The following is a 19,581-nucleotide window of genomic DNA, read 5'->3' as shown; positions in this document are numbered from 1 at the left end:
TGAGAACCTGTTGTCAATCCTCAAAATGTGAGTGGACAAGCAGAAGCCTACAAATTGTTATCAACTCTGAGCACTAATAAGGCAAGAATGGATTGCAATCAGTCAAGATTTGGCCCAGAAGCTGATGTCCAGCATGCCAGAGTGAATTGCAGAGGTTATGAAGAACAAGGGTAAATATTGACCCTTTGCATATATTTAATGTTTTTGCCAATAAAAGCATTTCAAAGTCGTGAAATGCTTGTCATTGTTTTCCAGTATACCATAGAAATATGTTAAAAAAATAATCTACAAATACTGAAGCAGCAAACATTGCAAAACACAAAATGTATGTCAAGTCAAGTCAATTTTATTTGTTTAGCACCTTTCACAACACACATAGTTTCAAAACAGATTTCAAAGATCAGGCATCAACAGACGGAGAATATATTCCATATATTGCTTTTATTATTTGTTGCTGACTTAGAAGATCTCGCTGTAATACGTTGATCAATTATGGCGATGGAAACAAAATTCTCTGAGTTAGTTACAGGAGTGGCAGATGTTGAAAGACGAATCGATTATCTGGAGTCATCGGAGAGGGAATTATCTGATAATCCACTGGCGACCAAAGTTGATTTGGAACAGGTTCTTGAAAAACTTAGAAAAAGAATATGAGCCACAGGAATAATATTCAAATTGTTTTAAATATGGAGCATGAGGAGGGCAGAGATATGGTGAAATTCCTGGACAAGCTCCTCTAGAGTCTACTCGACATAACAGGCCATAAACAGGAAATCAAGCGAGCTCACAGGGTTACAGCTCGTAGATCGGCTGAGGGAAACAGGCCCTGATCAATCCTGGCCAAATTCCTGAGATCATCCGATAAAAATCTTGTGTTATGTGAGGCGAGGAGCAAAGGAAAGCTTTCTTGGAAGAATCACAACATTTTGTTGTTCCCAGACTCGACAGGAGAGAAACGGGATCGATTAAGGGAGTGCAAGAACATTTTGCATCAATGGAAGATCACTTTTGCACTGATGTTTCCGGCAAAACGGAGAATAAATACTAAGGATGGGCGCAAAGTATTTTTATGCCCCCAAGCAAGCACTGTCCTTTATAAAAAATATTATAGTAAGCCATTTTGTTTTTCTCATGTGAGTGGATTGACTCTGTACTTACTCTGGCTGTCTGTGGAAGCTGGGCACCATTTTTGTTTCTTTTTGTGATGGTTCTGCCTAGCAGTTGGAGTTTGTTTTGTGGCGTGACACTCCTTCAATAAACGTATGTATTGATGGATGATCTCTTTCCCGACCAGTGATAAAGATGACCGCAAAATATATACATGCATGCAACAAGCAATGTATTTTATAGAGTTGATGGACTGAGGAAATCATGGTGTATTTCTTAATTGGCCTAGTCAACTTGACTAAATATACACTTGATGTCCGAGGAACCTTTTTGAGCTGGATCCGCCTAGCGGCTGGAGTTTGTTTTGTGGAGGAACTTACCTTCGGTACAGTTGTGGATGAATCTGCTTGTTCCTTGTGCTTATGCCTTCTATTGGCTGGAGTTTGTTTTACAAAGTATTTTCTGTTATGTAATTTTGCCTCACAAAATTTTTATAGAAACACTGGACTTAAACAATGTGATGGCAAAGTTGTCGCGGGGTTGTCGAAGATGTGCATTGACTCCTTGAGTTTAGACGGATTGATGCCGGTTGGGGCTTTCTTGCATTGGGTTAATGCGCACGTTTTTACTTTATCTGTTGGCTTTGTTCGGGGGGTAAGTTCAGGGTTTTATTGTTGCCTATATTTTGAAATGTGGTATTTATAATTTAGTTTTTGACACACAATTTATTTTTTCTATTATATCCAAATGTCAAATGTTAATATGAGTGGGTTATCTTTCTCCACATGGAATGTAAATGAGTTGGGGAACCCCATAAAAAGGTTATTTATTTTTTAAATGTAAGAAATATGATATTGTTTTTCTTCAAGGAACTCATCTTTCCCCGCAGGAAGCTTAAAAGTAGGGAAGATATGGTGAGGGCATGTTTTCTTTAGTGCTGTAAGAGCAAAGGAGTCATTATATTGATAAATAAACTACAATCTACGATTCAAATTTCTCAAACAGATTAATGATAAATTAGGAAGAGTTGTTATTGTTTTACCTAAAATTCAGGGGCAAAGGTTGATTTTGGCTAATATTTACGCACCTAATGCTGATGATCAGGGCTTTTTTTATAGATCTTGAAGGGATGTTGCAAACCGTTGGCACCCCTCATGATACAATATTGGGAGGAGACTTTAATCTTTTGATGGACTCAGTCCTTGATCTTAATGAAGCAGAAGTGTGTAAGCCCCATAGGGCAACACTGACGCTTCACAGGATGTGTAAAAATATTGGTTTTACAAATATTTGGAGACTTTTGAACCCATCTCAAATCAAATCAAATCACTTTATTGTCACACTACCATGTACACAAGTGCAACAGTAGGTGAAATTCTTGTGTGCAGGTCCGAGCAACATAGCAGTCATGACAGTGACGAGACATATACCAATTACAATATACAACATACTTACGCAACACAATTTACATATCAAATGTACACATACATACACAGCACAATAATTATATAAAATGTACAGTAGACAATACACACAATATAGAATACACAATATACAATAAGAGTATATGAAATATATATAAGTAGTTGTATTGAGAAGAAAATGTTGATAGTCCAGTGTGAGATTATAGATGAATAAAGTGCAGTGCTAATTATTGATCCTGATAGATCAAGTGTTCAACAGTCTGATTGCTTGGGGGAAGAAGCTATCATGTAGTTGGCTGGTGCGGGTCCTGATGCTGCGATACCGCCTGCCTGATGGTAGGAACTATACATTCTTTTTATCAGTCCATAAGATTTATTCTAGAATATATATTTTTTTATCTCCAAATCCTTCATTTCATCTGTTGTTGATTGCTCAATTGGAAACATTTTAGTCTCAGATCCCACCCTGGTGAGTTTAGAGGTGTTGCCTTACATGGAGAAAAAGAAATCATATAGTTGGTGCTTTAATGTATCCCTTTTGCAAAATTCTGATTTCCAACAAATGATAAAGGCTGAAATCAGTGTCTATATGGAGACCAACTAGTCCTCAGTATCCTCTGTGGGCATAGCTTGGGAGGCACTTAAAGCAGTTTTTAGAGGTTGGATCATACAGTATGCCTCATTCATCAATGTCGTCTGATGGCCTCAGAGAATTGACCCGATTTAAATACAGGTAAAATACTATTTTTGTCACGGAAGGTGGTGTTTTGGCTATTCAGGGCAAAACCTTTGGCTAGATATATAAAACAGAAAGTCTTTTTCTACCATTCCCTCAGTGAAATCTGCTGGTGATGAAATATCTACCTCGGCCATTGACATTAATGATGCTTTTAAAGAATTCTATCTTGATCTTTATAGGTCCATGTCTTCGTCTACTGATGAAGTTATTAGAAACTTTGTGGAACCATTAAAACTCCCTAAATTGATGACTGAGCAAAAAGATTCTCTTGATTCTGAGATAACCTTGGAGGAGCTTGACGAGGTAATTAAGGCCCTGCCTACAGGCAAGGCTCAGGGGCCAGATGGCTTTGCAGCTGATTTTTTTTAGATCTTATACTACAGAATTGGCTCCAATTTTGTTAGAAATGTATACAGAATCATTAAAGAATGGAAAGCTTCACCCAACCATGACATAAGCCCGGATCAGTCTGATTCTTAAAAAGGACAAAGATCCAACTGAGTGTAAAAGTTACGGACCAATTTCCCTAATCCAGCTGGAATGGTAAACATCCCAGACTACATTTCAACAAATTACATAGGCCAATTGTGGGCTAGGCCTACACAAGATTTTGTTTTATTATTATGCGTTCGGTCTCAAGCATTTGGTTCATTGGTTGCTTCCACCAGAAATAGCCCCTCCCTTGTTTTATATTGAACAGGATGTCCTTGCCCCTATTTCACTATTACGAAGCTGTGACAGGGCAGAGGGCCGGACCGGGTCGTGATTATATACACCCGGTCCCTTATCAGGCTAATTAAGCCTCAGAGCGGGATAAAGGTAGTGGTGCAACAGAGAGAGATCGTTTACGGGTAGCTGCTCTGTCATGTGTGTGTTTGTGTCTTTTGTTTAAGTTTATCATTAAAACTATTATTTATATCGTCAAGCCGGTTCTCGCCTCCTCCTTTCCATTAATCCCTTTACAAAAGCCTATCAAACTATCCTGAGAAGTTAGGTCACACATATGCACGTGATTTGGACAAGAGTTGCCAGAGTATTTAATTCATTTATTTAAATGTTGCCTCAAGCTTATAGCTGATCCCCAAATTATGTATCAACGAGTCCCCTTTTGGTTGGTCAGAGTGGATTGTGAGGGGAGGTTACTACACTCGGCGACCTGTACAAGAGTGGAGTGTTCCAATCTTTTGAGAATTAAGGTCATCATTTTTGATTCACAGATCTCAGTTTTATAGATATTTACAACTGAGCCACATGCTCTGTACTGTTTTTGGGAGTAGCTCACACCCCCCATAAAGCGGCTGATGCTTTGGGAGAGGTAATTACTGCTTTTGGAAAAGGTCATGAGGCATCAGTGTATTACTCCCTGCTTCAACTTCAACTTCGCTGAAGAGATTATGGGAGAAAGATTTAAACTTGGTATAGGAGGGGGGAGTGTGGGCTAGGACTCTAAAAAAAATGTCTAGTCTGTATCTAGAGATGCAAGGGTTTGCCTTATTCAGTTCAAGATTTTACATAGATTCTTTTGTACCCCCTCTAGACTGTATAGGCTTGGTCTTAAAAACACACCTACCTGCTGGCGATGCCAATCGGAGGATGGAGATACAAACCATGTTTTTTGGGGGTGATCCAAGGGTTTTGGTTGAGAGTTCAGAATTTTGTATGTGACGTCTTGGGCACTTGTTTTTCGTTTTGCCCCAGACTCTGTATTTTGGGAGATGGGGCAGAAATAAATGTGGAGAATAAATATGTGGAGGATTGGGTCCTAACCTTTGTTATGGTCGACAGACAGGTGATTTTGAGAGGGTAGAAGTCGGTTGGAGCAACCCCGTTTCAAGATTGGTGCTTGGAGATGGGGAGAGTGGCAGCCTTAGAGGAAGGGGTCTTATAGAAGATTAGGGAATATGGATTTGTTTTTAGGAAAATGGGGTGGATATTTAATGTTCTTGGAGGGTTCTCAATTGGAATAGTGGAGAGAGAGGGGTCAGTGTGCGTGTGTGATTTTTATATATGATTTTTTTTCCTCTATTAGTTGTTTGGTTTTGGTTTTCCTTTATATGTTTTCATGTAAGACCAGAGCAGGCTGTTTCCTGCATAGAGATTTACTAGGCGGCCGCCTCTGTCTTCATAGGAAACACTAACAAGTGTTGCACTCGGTGTATTGCAATTTGTAACTGCAAAAACATTCTGTTGTCGAATAGTCACTTGATGTCATTTAACGTAACTTGAGATCATATAAAACTATAATGATGACACATGAGAGGAGAGAAGCGCTGCAGCTCGAGTGTCTGATAGAAACACAGATCACAGCTTGGCGATATATCATTATTTAATTCTTAATTAAAGTTCATATAATATAGGAGCATGCCATGTAAATAAACACAAACTCCAAAACTGTCATTCTCTGTGCGGTCAGAGTCAATTCAACCAGTCGTGGAAGAGACCCAATCTGAGCGGGAGTCAAGACCAGGAGAAATTTAAAGTTCCGCATGCGCACTCAAACACGGAAATGCTTGTCTCTCACTCCCGCTGTCTGCAGCTCACAACCTCATCTTCATGAGATCATCATAATAAGAATAAACTTATTTGAAAAATAACACTAAAATGACAACAACAAAATGTGTGTATATTGGTCTATACAAATCCAATATATAAATATATACTAGATTGACAAATGCTTATCAATAATATTCTTATGGCTAATAATCTTTACAGTGTTCAGTGACTAAAATGTCAATATGACTAAATGTTACTAAAATATGACTAAAATGTCAACAGCTTTCATTGACTAAAACTACATTAAAATGCCCAGACTTTGTCAACTAAAACTTGACAAAAACCAAATAGGATAAGGTTGACTAAATATGATAAATCTAAAAAGGACATTTGACACATTACTAAGACTAAATTAAAAAACAGATGACAAAATTAACACTATTATTCAGTTACCAGGTCATTAGGATTGTATTAATGCAAAGCCAAAGTCACTTTTTGATCATTATGGTACCACCTCCACCTCATTTTGAGCCAGGAAAAACCTTGCATAGGGGTGTTTGTTGGGTTTCAGAGTGGGGTTGGGGATGGGGAGGAGGAGTGGTGGTAAAAGTTGATTTTGTGTATTTATGTTTAGTTTTTCCAAGTTTTAATAAAAATGTTAATCGTAAAAAAGCGAAAATGCAGTGATTTAATTATATAAATATATAGTGTACATGTGCTGCTTGGTTCACTGTAGATTAGTGCTCTGCTCTGTCATCTGATACAACATGTTGTGAATGATTTTCAATATGTATGAGCGGTCTGATTTAAAGTACGCAACTATTCCACACTAAGATTGCAGCCTTTAGCGGTTTAATAAATCACACTAGGACATGTCACGATTTTAAGGAGTAACATGGCATGTGCTCAAAATGAGCATTTTAACCCTCTGGGGTCGACGCCGGCGCGTCCTGCTGGATATTTTCGTCATTACAGCAGAAACAACTTACATTTACATTTACATTTATTCATTTGGCAGACGCTTTTATCCAAAGCGACTTACAAAAGAGGAAGAACATCAGCGAATCATCTTAGGGAGACAAAAATGCCATATTACAAAGTTTCACTATCATCAGAATAGTACACCAAACAGATTTAAGTGCAACAAGAAATGTAAATAATAATTCTTTTTTTTTTTTAGTGACCGGTTAAGTGCTTTTGGAAAAGATGTGTTTTTAGCCGTTTTTTGAAGATAGAGAGTGAGTTAGCTTCCCGGATTGTGTTGGGAAGGTCATTCCACCACCGTGGTATGATGAAACTGAAAGTCCGGGAAAGTATTTTAACAACTTAAAATACTCCATCATTTTTGGGTATACAGATAAGTGTAAGACATCATTAGAGACTACAAATGGTCTACTTTTATTTGTGTACACTCACAATAACAACAAAATATTGTGCTTTTGTAAAATAAAGAAAATAAAAAGGGTGAGCTGTAAGCAGTCTCTGTGTTCACGAGCATATTTCAGAAACACATCACTAAAATGAACTGAAACTCTGCGAATACTTATCACACAAACATGAAACATGTGTCTAAAGAAAGCTTAAGATTTCTACTTTTAAATAAAACAATTCAAATTTACAAAATATTCTCCTGCAATACAATCGGTTTGAAACAAAGTGATGTACAGTTTTTACTGGTCTATCTAATTACCTGTAATGTGATCACACCCACCAGCAGAGCACACCATTCATACGCTAATGTGCTGAGACGATCAATGCAAATAGTACACGCCCCTGACAGTGAGGTTGTAAACACATTTCATTCATTTTTCTGCGTGTTTGCAACGATAAACAGGCGAGAAAGCTCCAGGATAGTATGGAAGAGTTAACATTTTCCTCAGAAGAAGAGTGGGACTCTGATGAACGTTTGTATTTTGAAGAGAGACTTGATCCAGCCGAGGATACAATTTCGGACGAATAAGTTAATAGTTTTCATTAGCTGACATGCTATTTTATATAAACATGTACATATTTTACTATTGGGACAGTTTCCTTGCCAGCAAGGATTCAGAGTATTGAAATTTGAAATATGTCATAATTAGCAAGTTTTAGTTACATTTAAATGCTGTTTCGGCTAAAGCAGGTATTTAAATTGTATGCTGTATAATATAAATATGATATGTAATATGACATAAAAATAATATGAATGTTTAGATTATATTTTATCTAGTGTTTAAAATGCCTCATTATCATCAACAAAGCTTGTGCTTGCAAATATGTGTTAGGGTTAAATTAGTAAAATGCACTTTAAATATGCCCATATTAGAAAATCAGCATATTATAATCATTTCTGAAGGATCATGTGACACTGAAGACTGCAGTAATGATGCTGAAAATTCAGCTTTGATCACAAATTGCATTTTACAATATATTTAAATACAAAACTGTTCTTTTAAATTGTAAAAAGAGTTCAGAATATCAATGTTGTTTCTGTATTTTGGATAAAAAAAATCCAGTCTTGGTGAGCAGAAGAGACTTCTTCTAACGTAGTGTAGGTCTAAAATTAAGTAAATTCTTTATGTAAAGAAAATATATAGTCAGACTTCTTCTTTTAACTTAAAACTCATTAAGTCTCCTCACATTCATTCTATATCCCTCATTAATAGGCCCAGGGGAGGTGTCTTTGTCTCTCATGTGTAAATTACAATCCATATTCATGATCATTCACACCTCCTCGCATATGACCTTTCAACACTAACATTGTCTTACAAAAGTTAAATGACTATATTGTTTTGTATGAATGAGTGATCAGGATGGTTTTCACGTCATTTTGTAGCAAAAACTCTAGGCTAAAGATCCAGTTCTCAAAAGTCTTGTGTAAAAATGTTTAGTATGTGTTATATGACCTTATTTCAATTACTTAAAATTTTAGTTTTTTCAAAAACCATGCATAAATGTTATTTTCTCAAAAATACAAACATGTACACACGTTGCTCACGTATTATTTTAGCACAGTTTGTGCTGAATACAGTGTTATCAGACTTTAGCCATTAATATGTTTTTAAAAAACTGAAAAAGCACAAATGTCAAGGTATTTCAAAACTTCTCCAGGGCCCAAAATACCCTCAGACCCCAGAGGGCTAAAACAGTCATGTGTCAGCCAGACTGCGCACTGCTATCGGATGAAGTTGGTTTCCTGTACTACCGAAACACTGGTATCATTTTATTTTAGTATTGACCCAAGTACAGTACGGTGTGTGGCGATGAGAGTGAGCGATGCCTAACTGTGACCTGGATCAGGAAAACCCTTTAGTGAGATCAACAGGTCAGGTAAAAACATCGACATTACAGCACCAACAAACAGATGCACAGTGTGGCAGGGCGGAGGCTGGGGCCGGGTTTTGATTATACACACCCGGTCCCTTATCAGGCTAATTAAGACTCCGAGAGGGATAAAGGCCAACGTGGTGCGACGAGAGAGACAGATTGTTTACAGACATGTCAGTCATGTGTGTGTTTGTGTCTTTTTAAGTTTTTCATTAAAACTGTTTTTTATATTGACAAGCCGGTTCTCGCCTCCTCCTTTCCATTGAACTAAGTTACACACAGACAAGAGAAAGATGTTATCACTGCATGAATTGCCCCTACAGGAGAATGCCCATCACAATGCAAACTGAGGGTAGGACCGAAAACTTCACGAGAAAGGTCCTGTGTGTGTGTGTGTGTGTGTGTGTGTGTGTGTGTGTGTGTCAAATTGTAACAGGAGCTGTCACCTGGCCAAATAGGTGATGATCCATACATTCTCAAGCTCCCCCCACATTCTTTCCTTCAATTCACAGTCACTGATAAAGGGTCCAGCAACACCAAACCTCCACTATGAAGGTAAATCACTAGCAAAACACGAGAGCTTACATATTTGGATTTGAGAACTTGTACAATAAATATATGTACTCGTAAGTTGAAATTTACATTGACATCACCGAAGTTCAATGTTGCAATCTGCACTCACAGACAATAATTCAAAGCCTGTGTTTTGAATTCGCAATTGCAGACAAGAAGTCATAAATGTGTAAAATGTAATTCACATAAATAAAACTATAGACACAAACTTGTATTACACATTAACTTTTATACTTTAATTCATTTTCACAGTACATCCACAAATCAGCACTTACATCCTCTCAAATCTGGCACTGCAAATTTAAATCTTCATGGCTTTGCAACTACTTTTGCGAAAAACCTGAAGCAAAACTCACTTGTGCACTTATAAAATCCTTATGCGAGAGAGCAAGACCAGTGTTCGGTGGGGGACGGGGCAATTAAGCCTTTTTATTGGCTGATGCCTAGCCAATGAATGTCACTGTGTGGATCGTGTTTACTGGGGATGTGAATAATATGACTTCACTTTTCAGCAATTTGAATTGGAAAGAAAAGACGTTTTACACATTATAAAAAATTTGGTATCATTAATAACCCATTTTGTTTCATTGACGTCATGAATTTGACAGTTTAAGAGTAATTTTAACAGCTCCACAGGGTAACATTTGGTTTCCCATGTTAAAGTGGGACATTGGTTTGAATGGGAACAGGCGATTACACTTATCAGAGCAGTAAATCGCAAGTGGAATTATTTTATTTTGATAATTTACAGACTAAAGAAAGAATTTGCTTGAGCTTTAGAAGTATACATGTTGGCATGCATTAGCATTACAGCGTGATGTAAAGGTCTAACTTTAGACTCCTGCAACGAAAAGTTCATTTTCTTAGTTTTCTTATCAAATCTCCTACCCAAAAAAGATTGCATATGATCTGAAATCAAACATTCATACAAATATGGAAATGTGCATGTATGCTTGTGTAAATTAGATGAAATGGTCAATAGCAAGATTGTTGAGTTCTGGAGAAAAGCTGCTACAAAGACCATCACCTAGAGTATAAAGCCATTAAAGATGTCATCTGTGACTAATTGTTGCCTGCATAAAACAAAGAAAGAGAGCTAACTTTAACCCTTTATTCCATCTAACCCAACCAACTAATCTTAACTCTTACCAACCCAATCAACCCTATAAAACTAACAAACACATCCTCTTACTAACCCGACCAGAAGCCTGTTGCACAAAGCTAGTTGAACAAAGAGTTTCAGAGTAAGTTTCAGGTTGAGAAAACCAGATAGAACCAAACCACTTTAGATTGGGTTCAGCGATCCCAAGACGCTCGCTACTCTGTCAACTCAAGAGTTCTGAGAAATCCTGAGTTCATGATTAACTCTGAAGCTCGTGCACATGAATAAGTGATGTTTGCCACTGTAAAAAAAAATCCTGTAAAATTTACTGCAAAAGACTGACTGCTATGGTTGCAGAAATTCACCGTAAAATATACATTAACCAGTAGTTTATTTCACGGTGCATTACCATTGTTTATATTATTAATAGGTCTGTCAATAGATTAAAATGTTTAATCTAATTAATTACATGGTGTCCCGATTAATTAATTAAATATTTGCTGAGAAAGCCCCTCATATGACAGTAATTCAATATATAATGATGAAATAATTATAGATAGTTATCTTTAAATATTCAAAAATTATATATATATATATATATATATATATATATATATATATAATAAAAAATATTCAGATAATTAAAATGCTTTACATTCTTGTGGCAGAAGAGTTAATCATTGATAAGACCATTCAAAAGCGGCTTTAGAATACAATGTATAGTTTACTACCATATTATTGATCATAAGTCAGTCATTGGCATACAGTTCACAGCAATTCATTTCACAAGTAAATTTGTCAATCAGATGGAAATACATTATGAGGGCTTGTTTAACGACCCGTCAATCTACACCTGCGCCAGACATTTTTTTTTTTTTTTTTTAAACAAGCCAGGGGTATACATAGTACACAATACTACAGACATATTTTACAATAATGACAAGACATTATATTCATTACATAGTGCAATGCTTTTCAATGCTTTGGAGTTGTTGGAGGTGCAAAGAGTGTTTAAAAAATATTTTTAAAAAAGTACAAATACGGGCTTTATAGACATAACTGTACACTTATGTATAAAAAAACTTGGCAAGAAAAATAAACAGATTAATCAGAAAATATTAACTTAAATTATCAAAACTGTGAAAACCAAATAAAACGTCTTTATAAAGCAAAGAAAAACTAGTTAAAATAGATGTACTAAATGTGAGAATCACCGTACAGTTTTGTGAACAGTATTTTTTCCAAGGTTCTCAGCATCACACACTGCATACAGTTACAGTATGTAAAGAAATGCAAAGAATCTCTATAATACATTTTAATGTGCTGTACAAATGATACAATGTTCCCCGATCTCTCAAATAAACCATTTGATATTTTCTCTTAATATATAACTCTAAGATATTAAATCATAATATCAATTTAAATGTACTAAATATATACATTTCTCTGCAAAGGTGTGTGAGATCCAGCAGGAGTGACTTCATTGTATCAGAGACTTCTTTTTACTCATAGCTATTTGGTTGAGCATCTATTTGCAATCTGTAACCCAAAATAAATCCTGCCCTGGAGCAGGTTAGCCATGTACAGTAATCTGCTGTTGCATAAACACCGGAAAAATGTATGCGCCTTCTTGAGACTGAAAAAACTGTTTGCTCAAACTACACTCAAACTTACCTGGGTAACCACTGAAACAGACTTCATGCAACAGGCCTCAACCCTAACTCAAACACAACTAAACTTAACTCTAACCATCCCAAACTCCATCAAACACAACTAATCTATAATCAAAATAAAGCAACCTCTACCAAATATAACAAAGCTTTACTTTAACCCAACCAAACCTAACTCTACCAAAGACAACTAACCTTAACTAACCCAACCTCTATCAAACACAACTAACCATAACTCTAACCATCCCAACCAACCCTAACTCTTCCAAACACAACAAAGCTTAACTCTAATTAACCCAACCTCCATCAAACACAACCCACATTAACTCTTAACTAAACCACCCTCAAGCAAACACAACTAACCTCAACTCTAACCGACCAAACCTCCATCAAACACAATCAAGCTTAATTCTAACCCAACCAACACTAAGTAAAAACAAACAACACTAACACTAACTAACCCAACCACCCAGTGTTGTAGTACTCCAGATTGGTCTTGGTCTCTAGACCGGTCTCAAGGCCACTTTTTGAAGGTCTCGTTCTCGTCTTGGAATCAAACACATTTTTACTCTGTCTTGTCTCTGTCTCAGACAATGAGGACTCAGGATTTTATTTAAAGACCGGTCAAGACCACAACTGTGGGGAAATCACTAAATTGCTTGTGCATCGTCTGATTTACAGTGCATCTGGAAAGAATTTACAGCGCTTCACTTTTTCCACATTTTGTTATGTTACAGTCTTATTCTAAAATGGATTCAATTCATTATTTTCCTCAAAATTCTACAAACAATACCCCATAATGACAATGTGAAAGAAGTTTGTTAGAAATCTTTGCAAATGTATAAAAATAAAAAAATAAAAAATAAATAAATAAATAAATAAAATCACATGTACATAAGTATTCACAGCCTTTGCTCAATACATTGTTGAAGCACCTTTGCCACAACTTACAGCCTCAAGTCTTTTTGTTTATGATGCTACAAGCTTGGCACACCTATTTTTGGGCAGTTTCTCCCATTCTTCTTTGTAGGACCTCTCAAGCTCAATCAGGCTGGATGAGGAGTGTCGGTGCACAGCCATTTTCAGATCTCTCCAGAGATGTTCAATCGGGTTCAAGTCTGGGCTCTGGCACTCAAGGACATTCACAGAGTTGTCCCGTAGCCACTCCTTTGTTATCTTGGCTGTGTGCTTAGGGTCATTGTCCTGCTGGAAGATGAATCTTTGCCCCAGTCTGAGGTCCAGAGCGATCTGGAGCAGGTTTTCATCAAAGATGTCTCTGTACATTGCTGCATTCATCTTTCCCTCAATCTTGACTAATCTCACAGTTCCTGCCACTGAAAAACACCCCCACAGCATGATGCTGCCACAACCATGCATCACTGTAGGGATGGTATTGACCAGGTGATAAGCGGTGCCTGGTTTCCTCCAGACATGACACTTGCAATATTTGTTTCATCAGACCAGATAATTTTGTTTCTCATGGTCTGAGAGTCCTTCAGGTGCCTTTTGGCAAACTCCAGGTGGGCTGTCATGTGCCTTTTACTGAGGAGTGGCTTCCGTCTGACCACTCTACCATACAGGCCTGATTGTTGGAGTGCTGCAGAGATGGTTGTTCTTCTCGAAGGTTCTCCTCTCTCCACAGAGAAATGCTTGAGTTCTGTCAGAGTGACCATCGGGTTCTTGGTCCCTTCTCCCCCGATTGCTCAGTTTGGCGGGGAGGCACCTCTAGGAAGAGTCCTGGTGGTTCCAAACTTCTTCCATTTAAGGATGATGGAGGCCACTGCGCTCATTGGGACCTTCAATGCTGCAGAAATTTGTCTGTACCCTTCCCCAGATCTGTGCCTCGATACAATCCTGTCTCGGAGGTCTACAGACAATTCCTTGGACTTCATGGCTTGGTTTGTGCTCTGACATGCACTGTTAACTGTGGGACCTTATATAGACAGGTGTGTGCCATTCCAAATCATGTCCAATCAACTTATTGCAACTTAATTTACCACAGGTGGACTCCAATCAAGTTGTAGAAACATCTCAAGGATGATCAGTGGAAACAGGAAGCACCGGAGCTCAATTTTGAGTGTCATGGCAAAGGCTGTGAATACTTATTTACATGTGATTTTTTTGGTTTTTATTTTTAATAAATTTGTGAAACTTCTTTCACGTTGTCATTATGGGGTATTGTTTGTAGAATTGAGGAAAATACTGAATTTAATCAATTTTGGAATAAGGCTGTAACATAACAAAATGTGGAAAAGGTGAAGCGCTGTGAATACTTTTCGGATGCACTGTATTTGTTAACACCATTACTGTGATTGGATGCAAAATATCCTGCTTCAAATGCAAGTTATAACTTTACTCATTTCTAATTTTAAATATGTGTAACTATTAACGGCTGTCACCACTCCCCGCCACCCTTCACACGCACTCCAAGTAAGTGAATGAGGAATACAGGAAAGATGGAGAGATGTCAGACAAATCTTCTGTAATAGAATTTGGCTACCTAAACCAGTGTTTCCTAACCACTGTGCCCACTAGAGTGCTGTGAAAGATTGCCAGGTGTGCCATGGAAAATTATCAAATTCCTCAAAATAAATAAAAAAGTAAATTTTCTGGTATTTTAGTGAAGGCATAGAGACTGTAGAAGCGTTTTAAAGTACAGGATTTAGGTACAATGAAAGTTGGTCAGCTTTTACCGGTGTTCATCAGCATAGCAAATTACGCTACATGGCTAACCTGCTTCATAGCAGGTTTTGTTCTGGATTACTGATCGCTAACAGATGCTGAACCAAGCAGCAAAATGACATCTCTGGCGCAATCAAGTCACTCTATAGTTTATATTTTAAATAAATTCAAACTTTGAAAATTAATAAGCCTGTGTGTTCTTGTTGTGGGCCTACTGAATATGAATTCACTTACGCATTGAAATGCCAGCTGTTTATATATATATATATCACATTAAGAATTTGTTTGCAGCTGTCCTCTTGAGCTGTCTTAGCAGCCGCTGTTTCTTCTTGTTGTGTACTGTCTTTAATTGTTTTAATATATATATTTATTTATATATATTAAAACAATGTCTTTTGCAATTAATTTAAATTGTTATTTTCATAATCAGTTTTCAGCAGACTTAAATCTCTTGAGAGAAGTGAATCACGTTCTCTCACATGATTGGTTGTGCACTGCAAACTTCGCTCATTATGAGTAATCTAATCTTAAAGTCAGGATCGAAGCCTGAGTTAACAGAGAAAGATGATGAACTGCATCATGGTACCAATAAACCCTGATTGTATTGGTTTGAATTTGTCAACCTGAAACCAGTCCTGAAACCCTGATATAGTTCAGAAACCTTCATGTACAGGCCTCAGGACTAACTAAACACAACCACCCTATCAAACACAACTAACCAAACCAACACTGACTAAACCCAACCAACCTTAACTCTTAACTAAACCAACCTCTACCAAACACAACAAAGCTTAAATCTAACTAACCCAATCAACCTTAACTCTACCAATCACAACTAACCTTAACTCTGACTAACACAACCTATATCAAATGCAACTAACTCAACCAACACCAAGTAAACACAACTAACCTTAACCTAACAATCCAGTACCAGTTTGTTTATTTGGTTTCTATGCATCAAACTTTTCATAGAGCTTGAATTGAAGATCATATGAATTCTTGAATGAATTAATGTTTCAAGGGACAGAAACAAAACCACTTGACATGACACATTTAATAAATGCATTATCGCTCATCTGCTTATTTGTTTTGACTGAGATATTTAGTTTAAGATAATTTGTTTAGTTATATTTAGACCCCCACAATTCAACTAAACTGTCAAACTTGTAGTAAGTCTTTGAAACAAGCTTTGAGTGATTTATAAAAGCTAAACGTAGCAGTCAAGCAGAAGCTCCCACCTTTGCGCGATGAATCTCCCCGTGCAGTATAGTGACTCTCATGAATGACTGAATAATTAATGACTCTTGTTAGGACGTCCAGCGCGTATATTCCTCTTCCAGATCTCTGCTCTTGCTGTGAGAAGTGATGCAAACTCCTTACGGAAAATTTAAAAGTTATCCGGGTCGATTGTTTGGCGCTGCTGATATATTTCACTCTAGTTCGGCAATGCCACAAAGTTTACTTTACTCATGAATACCAAAAGGAGTGTTTACGCGTCTATACCGCGCGTCCCGAACTCTGCCAGCCGCTCCGCCCACTCACAGCAGCAGAAATGATGGACCTGTGACGTCACGAGATGCGCTCGCTCCAGGCGCGTTGCGTTTGAATGACGAGCGCGTCCTCGTGAGGAATTGTATGGAATTTCAGTGGCTTCTTGCAAGGCTACTGTATGAAATCCAACAAACTTATCTACAATGTTCTTAAATTAATTCAGAGCCGACATTCGCATTCATGCTTAAAGCAAACTTTCTTTCTTTTTTTTTTCTTCTTTTTTTTTTTTAAGGATAATTTCCACAAAAGATATAGTCTACTCTAAAAATCCATAGAAATTGTATGGATATTTAAAATAATCTAAATGAATTTAAGAAACAGAATCAGACTTGACTTTATTGCCAAGTAGCCTAAGTTTTCACATACAAGGAATTTGACTTGGTGTTTAATGCATTCAATAAAAATAAACATAGTAAGATAAATAATAAACTATATTTAAGACACAATATATAGAGCGAAAGTAAACTGACTGGTTTTAATAAAGGAGATGTACAGTTTGGCAAAATATGTGGATGTCAGGTGTGGAAACTGTGATAATGTAACGTGTTGTGTCTATGGAGGTGGAATTTTGATGAATGTATTACATTATTTAATATAAATATTATTGTTATATTAATATTGTAAATATTGTTGTATTAGATAAATAAAGATAATTAAATTATTAAATAAAAATCTATGGCATATTTAATATACAATTAATTAATAAAAATAATGAATAATAATCAATATTTTTAAATAACTAAAATCTTTAAATAATTATACAGTATACTTTTATTTATGATATTTTGAAATATACATATATTTAATGTTTAAAATAATTAATAATTTTATTTTATATAATAACATTTCAAAAGAGAACATTTACAGGATCAAAATAATAAATATAAAATGTGAAATTGTTGTGAAGTAAATGTATCGAAAGGTTAACATTACTTAAAAATCTATTGGATATTCATCTTCTCTTCTTTTCTGGATCTTTTTTTTTTTTTTTTTTTACTTTTTTAAAGTTTTTCTTGCAAACTCTGGTAATTCCTTCAGGAAATCATTTCTGGTTAATCAAAACCTGCATTGTTTCAGTTAGATTTGTATTACAATTATTTTATTAATTGTAAAAAGAAAACGAGACAACACAATACAGTCAGATGTATGAGATTATAAATAGGTATATATATATATATATATATATATATATATATATATATATATATATATATATATATATATATAAACACATATATACCCACTTTACATATACACATCCCTGGCCCATATTACTGTGTACCGAGATTTCTAAACCAATAATGCCTATTAGCTTTAAGACGTTTAATAGCCACAGAACATGCACCATTTAATACTTGTATTACTTTAAATCTACCAATAGTAGTCAGTATAAAATGATACAAAGCATCTATGTTAAGGGTTAAAAATGTACTTATACTTATTTGTTCTTGCACCTAGCAAGGTTTTGCAGCGGGTTTAATATAAATAATAGCATAGGTGTACGACGGTTTTCGTCCACCGGTTTAATCTTTGTTCATTTGTCTATGAATCAACATAAACTATTCTATAATCTAGAAACTACAACATTCAACGACCCGCATGACAATTGTTGTTTGTTTTTTGTTTATCCGTCACTCTTCTTTTTGTATGCTCTATTTCTGGGTCCTGCAAGTAACAGTATATTGTATCCTAGCATAAATGTAATTTGAAAACGTATACCAGGAGTGGGGTTCGAACCCACGCGGACATATGTCCATTGGATCTTAAGTCCAACGCCTTAACCACTCGGCCATCCTGGTGAATACACAACTCTAATTCTCTGTTCTTCCAACTGTAATACATGTACTTTTCTTTAATACATTATACAGGCTTTTAATGGGTAAACATTTGGTATCGAATGATATTGTATCAGAGCAGTTTTGATTGTTTTCAGAAGTGACCGACTAGCATGCTAGCTATTTCCGCGCCCATCAAATGTAAATAACTAGTTCTCCTACGACGCAGCACTCTTAATATTGCATTCTGCTGACGCATATGGGGAGTGTTTCACACGAATTAGTTGAAACCTCTCTACAATAAAGCCAATATTCCAGTGTTGCCAACTACTTTCAATGAAAAGTAGCTAAAGCAGGCTCAAAAAGTCGCTAAATGTCGGTAGATGACGACATCATCTTTTTGCATTCTGCCTTGTGTCAGCCCTTTACATCTGTTTGATTCTGTCCTACTCTCTTTGCTCACATACTGTATTTTATTACAGCCGATAATAATTCCCAATAAAGCTGTTCTCGTGTACATATTTGTTATTTTTCTGATGTCAGACAACGGAACGAGAATTAAATAGTGACTGAAACACCACCCATTAAGACTACAACTAGCCTAGTAGTCACTTCCAAGCAATTTCCAAGCTGCAGCTCTGGTTTTATAACATTGGTTAAAGACAATGGATGTGTTGTGATTTCGGCTAAAATGATCACTCAGAGAGAAAGTTAGAAGTGACAGCATGTCTTAAGCTGCGTTCACACTGCGAGCGACACGCAGCACTAAAACAACCCCCAGATAGCAAATAGTAATTGACCCAGACAGCAAGCCAACATTGAATAAACATTGTTTTTCCATCTGAATCATCATTATGGTTGATGTTGAAATTTCAATGCAAAATAAATGTTGAATCACCGTTACCATATCGATGAAAACCTGATGTTATTAATGTTGATGGCAACAATATTGGAACAACATTGATCTATAGTTATCTTTATGATTGATTATGCATTGATATTTGGTTTACCGGGCGATCGCTGAATGTGTTGAAAAGTCATTGATTTATAGTTGACCGGGAAACGACGCTGTTGTTGAAGAGTCATCGGCATATAGTTGACCGGGAAATATGATTGAAAATGCATCGATATAGTTGACAGGGAAATATGGTTGAAAATC

The 19,581-nt window shown here is 36.4% G+C and overlaps 1 protein-coding gene and 1 non-coding gene across 2 annotated transcripts in view; both read right to left on the bottom strand.

Annotated features, from left to right (window-relative positions):
• LOC127628647 (utrophin-like) overlaps positions 1-16,602 on the bottom strand; it is a 353,825-nt gene extending 337,223 nt beyond the window's left edge. The window contains exon 1 of the mRNA XM_052105413.1: positions 16,335-16,602. The gene's annotated coding sequence lies outside the window, so the exon portion shown is untranslated. The remainder of the gene's footprint in view (positions 1-16,334) is intronic.
• A 1,761-nt stretch (positions 16,603-18,363) lies between these two features.
• Positions 18,364-18,446, bottom strand: trnal-uaa (transfer RNA leucine (anticodon UAA)). Its single transcript has one exon. It is a non-coding gene; the product is annotated as a tRNA-Leu (tRNA).
• Positions 18,447-19,581: the final 1,135 nt, after the last annotated feature.

The sequence above is a fragment of the Xyrauchen texanus genome, chromosome 35 (genome assembly GCF_025860055.1).
Source record: "Xyrauchen texanus isolate HMW12.3.18 chromosome 35, RBS_HiC_50CHRs, whole genome shotgun sequence".
NCBI lineage: Eukaryota > Metazoa > Chordata > Actinopteri > Cypriniformes > Catostomidae > Xyrauchen > Xyrauchen texanus.
The sequence above is the reverse complement of the archived record's forward strand: the minus strand, read 5'-3'. Positions and strand labels throughout refer to the sequence as shown.